The following is a 12,604-nucleotide window of genomic DNA, read 5'->3' on the forward strand; positions in this document are numbered from 1 at the left end:
GCCGTCTTTGCAGCATGTGCTGAGAAAACCCGCCCTGAATACGGTCTTGGTCTGCCCAGCATTAACAGCAACAGTCAGACTCTGTGTAATCTGAAGAGAAATGAGAGGAAGGGCTGCTGGCACCCACTCACGGGTACGTTCAGAGTCGGGGGACACAAAGACGGAAGCATGTCCGTACTGGACATACATAAAAGAGGCATTAAGGAAAAGCCAGTGTTCAGATGTTCTGATTGGGACAGTCAGGTTCTTAGTGACCAGCTCGTCCTAGAACTGGGATGGGAGGGTGACGTTTCACCATGGGGACTGTTCCCTCCAGCTAAGTGACCAGTCACAGGACAACCAAAAACATCCCTGCACGTGTCCAAGACGTTCTGGGGGTTGGAACCACCATGGAGACCCAACTACCATGCCCTCGCTGAGTGACTCCCCTGCCTGGTGCTCCAGCCACACGCCTTCCCACCCCAGGGCCTTTGCACATGCTGTCACCTGGAACACTCTTCGCCTAGAGATCAGCAGGGCCATCTCCTTGCTGCTAGGCCTGAGCCCAGATGTCCCAGTGGGAGGCCCTCCCTGACCCCCCAGCCCCCACCATCCCAGTTATTGCTGAGCCGTCATAATGTGAAGTTGCTCCGTGGATTCCTTGACTCATTTCTTGTCTGCCTTCTCCCCGCTGGAATGTCAGTGCAGTGGAAGCAGAAGCCACGTCCGTCCTGGTCACCGTGGGGCCCCTGTGCCTGGAGCAGTGTTACATGTCGTAGGGCTCAGCCAGGGTCTGTTGATGACCCATGGGTTCCCTGCTGCAAGTCCAGCCCGGCCTAGCCCAGGTCTTCACTGCCTGACCTGGGAGAGGGAGAGGAGGCCCATCCTGGAACTGGTCGGACCAGCGAGCTGCCTGGGGGAGGCTTTGTGTTTGGATGGTGCCACTGAGGCTGCTGTTTCCTGTGGGGGTGGGGGGCTGGAGGCCCTTAGGCCGGGGTCGGGGTGGGGATCAGTGGCAACAGGCAGTGGCTCTCAACTGGGGGTGATTTTGCTCCGCAGTTTGGGAAATTTGGCAAGGTCTGGAGACACTTTTGGTTGCACAACTCGGTGGGGGGGCACTACTTCTAAACATCCTCCAAGCACAGGACACCCCCCACTGCCCAAACAGTCATCCAGCCCCAAATATCCCTCATGCTAAGGTGGAGAGAGCCTTAGGGTGGGGCAGGGTAGGACAAACCCAGGCCCTGAGGAGGGCCTCAGCATCCCCAGGCTGCCTGTCCTTGCTGTCACCAGCCCTGGGCGGCGGCCTGTCAGCTCTCCTCCTCGTCTGGTGTTAGGGTTTGAATTGTGTCCCCCCTCAAAATATGTGTTGTAAATCCTAACCCTTCATGATGCAAACGGTTAAGTGCTCAGCCGCTAACCGAAAGGTCGGCAATTTGAACCCACCCAGTGCTCTGCGGGAGAAAGGCCTGGTCATCTCCTCCTATAAAGATTACAGCCTAGGAAACTCTGTGGAGCAGTTCTGTTCTGTCACATGAGTTGGAATAGACTGGAGGGTGCCTAACAACAGTACCTGTGGAGGTGATCCTGTTTGGGAGTAGGATTTTCTTTGTTAGGTCAATGAGGCCATACTGCTGTAGGGTGTGTCTGAAACCCATAGCTTTTGAGATATAAAACTGGCAGATTAGGCACAGAAGCCAGCAAGCAGGAGTGGGGACAAGATAGATGCCACATGGAGATTTCCAAGGAACACTAGAGAAGCCGAGAGAAGGATTTTCCTCGGGTGGACAGAGAGAGCCTTCCCTGGAACCTAGCCTTGTAAAGTGTGAGAAAGTAAATTTCTGTCCTTAAAAACCACCCACTTGTGGAGTTTCTGTTACAGCAGCACTAGGCCACTAAGACACCCGCTCATGTGTCCTGCGCCTTCCGGGCCCCCGGAACCTCACTGCCACAACCTCTGTCCTTCCCCCAGGGCCCAGAGAGGATTAGGGGCTGTGAGAGCTGCAGATGTCGGAGGTAGAATCTCGTCCAGTGTCCTTGTTTACATATGGAGAGGCCAAGGCCCAGAGAGGGTGAGCAATTTGCCCAGGGTCACACAGCATAGTGGGGGAGTGGGAGCAGGCTGAAGCGGCCCAGCTGGACAGGAGGTCAGATGCCGACCTGCCCCAGCTCTGGGGCTCCCATGGTCCCCTTCCCGCCTGTGGGCCCCTCCCACCTACCAGATTCCACAGTGTCCTGATGATGGTGATCATGTATGTGTCGTGTGTGTTTTTTTATATACGATTTATCATGTTGTGTCTTTTCATTATTTATAACATGCTTATTTTAAAAATAAGTGATTGGGGTATACACACAATGGAGTATCATCGGCCATAAAGATGAAGTCGTGATACAGGCTACAGTTTGGGTGAACCTTGAGAACACGACGCACAGTGGAAAAAGCCAGCCACAGAAGGCCGCGTGTTGTGTGATTCCGTTTCTGTGGTGTGTCCAGCTTGGACAAATCCATGGCCAAGGTAGACTGGTGGCTGCCAGAGGCTCTCCAGGGCAGGCGGGGGCCGGCGTCAGCAGCACCGTGTGGCGGTTGCAGCGGATATTGTTTGTGAACCCCACTCAGCCCTGGGGTCTCCTCTCTGCCTCATTGCCCCCATCTTGGAAATGGGGAGGGCAGGAGCAACTCGTGCACAGGGTGGTTGTGAGAATTAAGTGAGCTGATGAGCAAAAGGGGTTTAGGATTATGCCTGGCAGGGCGAAGGTCCTCAGGCAGGTGAGCCCCGGGCCCCGTGGCCTGTCTGTACGGTGGGGGGATGCGGGGGGGCACACAGGTGGTGGGCAGATGGCAGCTCCCTGTACCCGTCTGGCCCCTCCCAGCCTGGCCTGCACTCCCGGCCCCTCTGCGCCTCGGGCCTGGCTGGGAGCCAGACTCGCGGATGCAGACTCCGCTCAGCTGAGCCCCAGTGCCCTCCCTTCCTCCTCCAGAAGCTGGTCAATACCCGCTCCTTCCTGGCCTCTAATTGCTTATGGCGGCTGCTGTCGCCACAGATGGCCCCCCACCCCGGAGCAAGGACAGGGGCCAGGAGGTTTCTGACAAGCATATTCTGGGCCAAATTGGGGGCATAGGAAGTGAAGGACGGCATGGCTGAGGACATCGGGGCCATGTGTGTGGGCACTGGGGCTGGACACCTGGGCTCCAACACCCTGCCTGTGCAGGCTTTGCTGAGCCTGTTTGGGCCTCAGTTTCCCCATCTGTGAAATGGGGCCAGGATGGCGCCTACTTGGCCAAGCTGGGAAGATGGCACAGGACTATTATTGCTGTGATGGAGACTCTTGCTTCGTTGGGTGGGTTTCTGTCTGTCAGCGTTCTTGAATCAGGCGAAGGAGCCCAAAGAGATGGACCTGGGTGCTAGGAGGGGTGCAGGCATGGCAGGGAGGAGCCTGGGGATCCAGTCACCCTTGGAGGGGCCCCAGATGTCCCCTGGCCCCATGTAGCCTAGCCCAGAGCAGGTGAGAAGGTGGGCTTGTTGGAGCCTCAGTGCTGACTGAGACAGCAGGATACGGGTGGGGTGGAGTCTGGCAATGATGCCTGCATGGCCTGACCTCTGCCTGCCTGCCTGCAACCTTGGCCCCCTCGGTGACTTGGCTCATGGGGTCCCAGTGCTTCCAGCTGTCCAAAGGGGCCAGGGGCCCAGGCCCGGACAGGCTCAGCCAAGGTGGGGAGGGGCCTGCAGGGACTTCTGTTGGGCTGCAAGCCGTTAAAACAAGGGTTTTAGAACAAGGTTGGTAAGCATGGGGAAACTGGGGCGGTTTGTATCAACGTGTGCTGTTGGGTCACATGCTCCTTGTTCCTGCTGGCATTGTAGCTGGTCCTGAGTAGGATTGTTTTCCTGGGTGGGCACGTCCCCCCGGATGGGCCCATGCTCCCCTTTGGTGGGCCGTGGGTCCCACTTAGATGGGCCGTGTGCCCCTAAGATGGGCCGCGTCCCTCCAGGTGGGTCAACGTGTGCCCCTGGAGTATGGCATGTCCCCCCCCCGCCATGGGCTACATGTCCCCTGATAGGTCTGGACCCCCTCCGCTGGCCTGCAGCCCCCTCCGTTACTGCCTTACACCGGGCCCTGTGTGCTTCCTCAGAGTCCCATTGGCCTCAACTTGGCCGCTGTGCCGGCTGTGGGGCGGGAGAGGCTCCTTCCCCGCCTCACCTTCCAGCCATGGCTGCGGCTGCCTCCTGGGCAGGGAATTGGAGACCTCATGAACCCTCGGTGATTGCCTCTTCTGCAGCTTCAGGAGAGTGGCTGCGGAGCCCTCTCAGCTGTCACTAGAGAGGAAAACAAAACGTCCCTGCGGCTTCTAAATGGAAGGGCCTGGAGTCTACCCGCCCGCCTCCCGTTCCGGCTGTCTGGGCTGTTAGCTGTCACGGTGAGGGGACCAGAGAGGGGACAGTGACACTTGCCGCAGGGACCAGAGGGGCTCCTGTTCACCCCCTGCCTTCCCCAAGCCTCGGGGCCCTGGGCCTGCCCCGCTCTTGGGCACCTGGATCCAGATGTGCCGGAAGCTCCAAACTCCAGCCTTTGGGGTGGCTCCTGGAGGTCATGCCTCCCGTGGGGCCCTTTAGTTCTGCGGGAAGGAAGAGACTCATTGTCCTGCACAGGAAGAGGCTGAGGCTGGGGAGGAGGCCCTTTCCCTCTGGCTCTGCTTATTGAGGTCTGCTGCCTCCAGGGAGCCCTCAGGGATTAATTGGAAGTTTCCCACTGGCCCTACTTGACACTGTCCTCCTGGTTATTTGTTAGGTCAGCAAGGCACCATGCCTCTCCTGTGGCCTTACCCTGGCAGCATAGCCCAACTGCTTTCTTCCTGAGATCTCTCCGCCCCAGCTCTTTATGCTCCAGCCCTGCTGGCCACCGAGCTGGCCCCCGCCTCTGGGCCTCTGCTCTTGCTGGACCTTCCACCCAGAATGCTCTTCCCCGATGTCTGCATGGCCAGCTGCCTCCTGACCTTTAGCCTTGGCTCCAGTGGGTCTTCCCTAGGGGAGACCCCTGATGCTCTGTGCCCTGACTGTTCTTCTCCTGGTCACGTGTCAGCTGGTTTTGCCTGAGCTGCTTATAGGACATGATGCAGGGGGGCTGGCCTCGGAGACTTCTGGGAGCTGGGCCGGGCAGCCGTGGAGCTGTGCCCGGGCCCTCCCTTTCTGTAGCCCTCCCGCAGGGGCTGTCTCTGGAGCTGCCGCAGATGGTACAACCGAGTGCCAAGCCCAGGGCATCTTAGTGGATAAAAACCAAAAAACCTAAAACAACTTAAAAGGGCAGGAAAGAAGTGACGCATTTGTTCCTAGTGAGCTGCCTGCAGCTGCCCCTCCAGAGGCTCTGTGGGGTCTGCGAATGCCTGCCATGGGGCTGGCGTGTAAGAGGGCAGGGCTCTGGAGCTTAGCTACCAGTCCAGAGAGGATGATAGCAGTGCCCAGGAGTTACTGAGCGCTTGCTGCTCCCGTACACTGGCTCCACAAGCACTTCACGTCCTTAGAATCCCGGTGAGGTTAGTATTGTTACCTTTGTTCCCATTTTAGAGATGTGGAAACTGAGGCTCCGAGAGGTGAAACTGCTATTTGCAGGTTGCACAGCTAGAAAGAGGTGGAGCCTAGATTTGAATCCAGGGAGCCTGGCTTCAGACACTTAGTACTTTCCACACTCCCTGCCCCCCCCACCCCCAGTCTGTGAGAGCAGGTATCCCCCATTCCTCTAGTCTCTGATCCCTGGGGTCTGGCACCAGATGCGGGGACGGGGGGGCTCCTCTAAGGTCTGCTTGAGGCTGAGATGTTAGCAAGTGGCCTGACCTTGGAGACAACTTTGGGGGAGTTGCGCCCATTTTCGAGATAGGAAAACAGCTCAGAGAGGTCTAGAGGTTTGCCCACGATCACAGTGGTCACTGGAGGAACTGGGACCATAGCTGGGACTTTCTATTTTGTCCAGTGCTCTGCCCACTGTACCGTTTTTACTTGTTCTTTGTGATGCCAAAGGTAACACAGTGAAGATGCGTATGTAGATGCATGTGCAGATTAGTGAACAATTGTAAAGGGGCACCATGTGGCCACAAAACTTCTTCCCAGAGGTGATCACCACCCTAGCTTTTGTGGAAGTCATGCTCTTTCTGTTACAGGTTGACCACGTCGTAAACCTCACTACACTTGGAAGTTGTTTTACCTTTTCTGGAATCATATAAATGGATCATAGAGGGTATAGTCTTTTAGTCTGGTTTTTTTTGACTCAGCATAGTGAGTCTGAGATTCTTCCATGTGGTTCCATGCACAGTCGTTTGTTCCTTTTTATTGGGGAGCAGTATTCCATGGTATGAACGCACTGCTGTTTATCTGTTCCCCTGTCCATGGGCATTTTGGTTGTTTCTGCTCTTTGGCTGTCATGGATAGTGCTGCTGTGAACGTTTACACGTACGAGTCTGTGTGGACGTAGGTTCTCATTTCTCTGGGGTATGTATCTGGGAGTGGGGTTCCTGGGTTATATATGTAGTAAATGTAGTTTTGACTTCAGAAGAAATTGCCAAACTGTTTTCCAGTTGCTCCATCATATTCCCGCTGGCAATGTATGAGAGTTCCAGTTGCTCCGTATTCTCGTCAGTACTTGATGTTGTCAGTGTTTTTAATTTTAGCCATTCTCCGGGGCCTGTAGTAGTATCTCATGGTTTTAATTTGCACTTTCCAGATGGCTAATTATGTTGAGCATCTTTTCCTGTGCTTATCGGCCATTTGCATATCCTCTTTTCTGAAGCGTCTATCCAGGTTTTTGCCTGTTTTCTTATTGTTTGATTAGATTTTCTTGTTTGTGGGTGTCCATTATGTGATTTTGAGTCCCTGAGTGGTGCAGATGGTGAATGTGCTCAGCTGGTAACTGAAAGGTTGGACGTTCGAGTTTGCTGAGAGGCACCTTGGAAGAAGAACCTGGCGATCTATTTCTGAAAAGTCATCCATTGAAAATCTTAGAGAGCACAGTTCTGCTCAGCACACGGGGTCACCACGAGTTGGCATTGACTCGGTGGCAACAGGTTTATTTATTTATTTATTAATAATTTTTATTGTGCTTTAAGTGAAAGTTTACAAATAAGTCAGCCTCTCACATAAAAACTTATATATTCCTTGCTACATATTCCCAGTTACTCTCCCCCCCGCCCCCCACCATGAGACAGCCTGGTCCCTCCTTCCACTGTCTTCTTTTTGTGTCCATTTTGCCAACTTCAAAGCCCCTCTACCCTCCCATCTCCCTTCCAGGCAGGAGATGCCAACATAGTCTCAAGAGTCCGCCTGATCCAAGTAGGTCATGCCTCACCAGCATCCCTCTCCAACCCGTTGTCCAGTCCAATCCATGCCTGACGAGTTGCCTTTGGGAATGGTTCCTGTCGTGGGCCAACAGAAGGTCTGAGGGCCGTGACCACCGAGGTCCTTCTAGTCTCAGTCAGACCACCAAGTCTGATCCTTTTATGAGAATTTGGGGTCTGCTTCGCACTGCTCTCCTGTTCCCTCAGGGGTCCTCTGTTGTGTTCCCTGTCAGGGCAGTCATCAGTTGTGGCCGGGCACCATCAAGTTCTTCTGGTCTTGGGATGATGTAGTCTCTGGTTCATGTAGCCCTTTTTGTCTCTTGGGCTCGTTATTACCTTGTGTCCTTGGTGTTCTTCATTCTCCTTTGATCCAGGTGGGTTGAGACTCATTGATGTATCTTAGATGGCCACTTGCTAGCGTTTAAGACCCCAGACACCACTCTTGGATGCAGAATGTTTTCTTAATAGATTTTATTATGCCAATTGACTTAGATGTCCCCTGAAACCATGGTCCCCAAGCCGCTGTGCCTGCTTCGCTGACCTTCGAAGCATTCAGTTTATTCAGGAAACTGCTTTGCTTTTGTTTAGTCCAGTTACGCTGACCTCCACTGTGTTGAGTGTTGTCCTTCCCTTCACATAAAGTAGTTCTTATCTACTATCTGTTTAGTAAATACCCCTCTCACACCCTCCCTCCCTCCCCCCTCTTGTAACCACAAGAGAGTGTGTTCTTCTCAGTTTAACTGTTTTTAAGATCTTGTAATAGTGGTCTTATACAATATTTGTCCTTTTGCAACTGACTAATTTCACTCAGCATAATGCCTTCCAGGTTCCTCCATGTTATGAAATGTTTCATAGATTCAACACTGTTCTTTATCAATGTGTAGTATTCCTTTGTGGAAATATACCATAATTTATTTATCCATTCATCCATTGATGGGCACCTTGCTTGCTTCTGTCTTTTTGCTGCTGTAAACAGTGCTGCAGTAAACATGGGTGTGCGTATATCTGTTTGTCTAAAGGCTCTTATTTCTCTAGGATATATTCCGAGGAGTGGGATTGCTGGGTCCTATGGTAGTTCTATTTCTAGCTTTTTAAAAAAAAACCTGCCAAATCAATTTCCAAAGTGGTTGTACCATTTTACATTCCCACCAGCAGTGTGTAAGTGTTCCAATTTCTCCACAGCCTCTCCAACATTTATTATTTTGTGTTTTTTGGATTAACGCCAGCCTTGTTGGAGTGAGATGGAATCTCATTGTAGTTTTGATTTGCATTTCTCTAATGGGTAATGATCGAGAGCGTTTCCTCACACACATATCTGTTAGCTGCCTGAATGTCTTCTTCAGTGAAGTGCCTGTTCATATCCATTGCCCATTTTTTAATTGGGTTGTTTGTCTTTTTGTGGTTGAGTTTTAGCAGAGTCATGTAGATTTTAGAGATCAGGCGCTGGTCGGCGATGTCATAGCTGAAAATTTTTTCCCAGTCTGTAGGTGGTCTTTTTACTCTTCTGGTGAAGTCTTTAGGTGAGCATAGGTGTTTGATTTTTAGGAGCTCCCAGTTATCTGGTTTCTCTTCGGTATTTTTAGTAATGTTTTATATTCTGTTTGTGCCTTGTATTAGGGAACGAGTTTATTTTTGAAATATGTTTTAGATACTAGTTTTCATTACATGCTTCTTAACCTTGTGCGGTGACAGTTAGACTTTCTAGATTGAGAATAGCAGATCCGCTTCCTCAGGTGTCAGCTCACTTGCTTATTTACAGGGTCCTCTGGGCAGTTATTGGGGGAATTTCATAGTGACCTTGAGATAGGGGACCCAGACCCTTGGCTGGGGTGTGGGCTGCCTTAAAAGGAAATACCCCCTGGTTTGAAATCCCAGCTTTACCACTGTCCCTGTTGGACCTTGGGTTTGAGACTTGGGCTTTCTGAGCCTTGGTTTCCCTCTCTGTCAAGTATCGCAGTGTAATTGTGGGTCATAGTGGAGAATAACTTACCTAACATGTGCAGTGTGCTGGGCGCTGTCACCCAGTCGACCTGGTCAGGCCAGGCCCCTGTGCAGAAGCCGCAGTAGTTCATGACGAGATGCATGTTTTCTCCTGCAGGTCTCCGGGAGTCTCTGAGGACACGACATTGCTGCCCACGGTTTCTGGTAGGTTCACATCTGTCGCCATGTCGCTGGCCCCTGGGGATCACATGCCCAGGCCTTTTCGTGGGAGGGGGACCGGAAGTTTCTGGGGAGCCAGGTCCCGCCTGGCAGATGCTGTGGATGCTCAGGAAGCCTGCAGGGAAGGTTTTGGCACCTCAGAGCTAGGCAGGGCAGGGATCGGCTAGGGTGTTTGAGGGGTCCCCAGGATGGAATATCTCTTGACTGAGAGAGCTTGGTGGTTTTCAGTTGGCGCCTGGAGGCAGGGGTCCCTGAGTGCACTTGCCCGGCTGGCAGTGGTCTGTATCTGGGCTTCACGGGTCTCTGTGTTCCGACGGTGGGCTTGCAGGCCGGCAGGTGACCACAGCGGGCCCAGGTGCTTGGGTAGTGGGCATTGGGGGATGATCCTGGTGCTGGAGGCCTCTGGCCACAATGGTCACCGTCCCTGGGGAGAGGAGGCCACCTGGGGTCTGCGCTGGGCTCTGGGGCAAGTGACTTCACTGCCTGTTTTCCGTATCCCCCTCTGTAATCTGTGGGGCAGTAACATCCACCTCACCTGGGGCCGTTAGGACAAGGAGTTGCTGCAGAGAAAGCACTAGAACAGCACCTGCACCTCGTAGGTGCACCACAAACTATGAGCACATTAGCACATTCCAGGAGGTGCCCCACTTCAGGACCCCCACAGCAAAGATGCCGCTTTAAGGACCAAGGTGCGTCTGACCCCAGCCATGGTGTTTTCAATTGCTTCATATGCATGTGAAAGCTGGACAATAAATAAGGAAGACCAGAGAATCGATGCCTTTGAATTATGGTGTTGGCACAGAAAGTACAGCCAGAGTACTCTCAGAAGCAAGGATGGCAAGACTTTATCTCATGTACTTTGGACATGTCAACAGGAAGGACCAGTCCCTGGAGAAGGACATCATGCTTGGTAAGGGAGAGGGTCAGCGAAAGAGAGGAAGACCCTTGGCGAGATGGACTGACGCAGTGGCTGCAACAGTGGGCTCAAACACAGCAATAGGTGTGAGGGTGGTGCAGAATTGGGCAGTGTTCTGTTCTGTTGTACACAGGGTCGCTATGAGTCGGAAGCAACTCAATGGCACCTATGGACAACAGCAACACGGCAACACTCCACGAGAGACTGCTCTTCTCCTGTCTCACAAGCGGGGAAACTGAGGCAGGGATCAGCCACCTTCCTGAAGTATCTCAGCTGGAAGCAGAGCTAGACTTGAGACCTTTCTTGACTGTCCAAGGAACCCAGCAAACTCCCCCAAAGTGCTTACTTTCTCTGTCCCCTGCCCCTGGTAAACTCGACTGCAGGGACCTCCTCAGAGGGCTCCTGCACTGGGGGGCAGGAGAGGGACCCTGTGGGGCAGCCAGGGCTTGAGATGCCAGAGAAGAGGAAGGCAGTCCCAGTGTGGGTCCTCCCGGCGGCAAAGGCTCAGAGGTGGGGTTCAGGGGCTGGCCTGGCTGGCTGCTGTGTGACATCTTTTATAGAATGTATTAACCCGGAGGGGCAGAGTGCTGCTGAACAGGGCTGCCTGAGTGTGAATGCCTGTGTGACCTCTGGCAAGCTCCCCACCCCGTGCCTCAGTCTCCCCGTCTGTAAAATGGGAACGTGATCACATGCCTCACATCGGGTTGTGTGAGGAAGCGTGGCGCAGAGTGAGTGTGTGTGTGTCGTGATGAATAGGCCATCACTGTGGTTTGGGGGTTTGGCATCTGTACCTTTAAGTAGCTGGGGGACCTTGCAGCGTGAAGTGGATCCGCGGGCCCCTAGCCCCATGACCTACATCTGTTCCTAGAGACGTGGGGACGGCCAGGCTGATTCAGGCCCGTGGCAAGCATTCACATCCCTGGAGACCCTGGTGGTGTGAGGGGGGACTCCCTTCCCCTCTCTGATTCACAGGTTTGGGATTTGGGGGCAGGGCAGCAGTGGGAGGATGCCTCCGGGGCAGGTGTGGCTGGTGGCCCTGGGACATGGGGATGGCAGGAACAGGTGCTGGCTGTGTCTGGCCCGAGGGCACTGCCTTCTGTATGGACGGCTCCTGCCCTCTCCTGTCCCAGGAGGCTCCTGACCCGGAAGAGCCAGCGTGTGGGCTCTGGGCTGTACTGAGTGCTTAGCAGGCAGTAAATGCCCGTTCAGCACCTCCCGGTACCGTTCCTTACCTCTTACTGACTGAGTTGGCCTTTCAGGCATGGGGGTGGTGTTAGCCCAGCCACGGGGGGAGACCAGCAGCTGGCAGAAGCCGTCCCTGAACTCTTGGCCTCCATGCCGGTTGGAGATCCAGCGCCTTCTGCCCCTTGGGCTGACAGATACCTGTGATGCCGCCTGTCGGGGCCACGCCAGGCTTAGCCAGGGCCTCTTGCTGCATGCAGGGATCGCAGGGGTTAACTTGTGTGCCACCCGTTCTTCAGAGGGATAAACTGACGTGGAGAGTCGGGAGTGCGAAGTGGGGCTGAGTTTTGGCCTATGCCCCTGACACTTGGCTCTGGCCCGGCCTTGGCAGCTACATTGTGTCCTGGCAGAGTCACACCTCCTCCAGACCTAGGTGCGAGCCCTTGGAATGCCAAACACTTGTGATTCCCCTTGTTGGGGCCACACCAGGCTTAGACGGGATACCTTTCGGAGCCTCGGTTTCCTTATCTGTCGAGTGGGCGTCCTATGAGGGTTACTGAGAGCAGTGGTGGGTGGGTGCATGTGGCGGGCTGTGCACGTCTGGCTTGCAGTCCTGGCTGTCTAGAGACCTCGCTCTTCTCCCAAATGCATGTGTTTATTGCACAGCAGTTATTTCTAAAAGCGCCTACTGGGGGCCAGGCCCTGCTCTGGATGCGGGAGATAGAGCTGTGAACAGCAGACAAGCATCCTGTCCTCCCTTGGGGGCACAGCCATCCAGCAACCGTAGATAAGTCCGACGGGTGGTGCTTCATTTGTGGGCAAGGAATGAAGAAGAGAAGGGGTTTGGGGAGTGGAGGGGGTTTGCAGTTGAGATAGAGGGCATCAGGCTGGGCCTCCAGAAGGTCGCAGGGGAGCAGAGGCCTGAAGAGGGGAGGGAGCAAGCCAGGCAGGGATCTGGGGAAGTGTGCCCCTGGCAGTGGGAACAGCCCATGCAAAGGCTCTAGGAGGTTCTGGATTCAGGGTGGTTTTCTGGGAGAGGCCTCTTCTCT

At 54.2% G+C, this 12,604-nt stretch overlaps 1 protein-coding gene across 33 annotated transcripts in view; it reads left to right on the forward strand.

Annotated features, from left to right (window-relative positions):
* NCOR2 (nuclear receptor corepressor 2) overlaps positions 1–12,604 on the forward strand; it is a 205,291-nt gene that overhangs the window by 15,331 nt on the left and 177,356 nt on the right. For 12 of the 33 annotated variants that reach the window (XM_064272058.1, XM_064272065.1, XM_064272069.1 and 9 more), the window contains exon 1: positions 978–9,442. The exons of 2 other annotated variants lie outside the window; for them this stretch is intronic. The gene's annotated coding sequence lies outside the window, so the exon portion shown is untranslated. Of the gene's footprint in view, positions 1–975; positions 9,443–12,604 lie in introns of those variants that run through there. 19 more of the 33 variants (XM_064272081.1, XM_064272073.1, XM_064272080.1 and 16 more) reach the window with 5 other exon arrangements.

The sequence above is a fragment of the Loxodonta africana genome, chromosome 19 (genome assembly GCF_030014295.1).
Source record: "Loxodonta africana isolate mLoxAfr1 chromosome 19, mLoxAfr1.hap2, whole genome shotgun sequence".
NCBI lineage: Eukaryota > Metazoa > Chordata > Mammalia > Proboscidea > Elephantidae > Loxodonta > Loxodonta africana.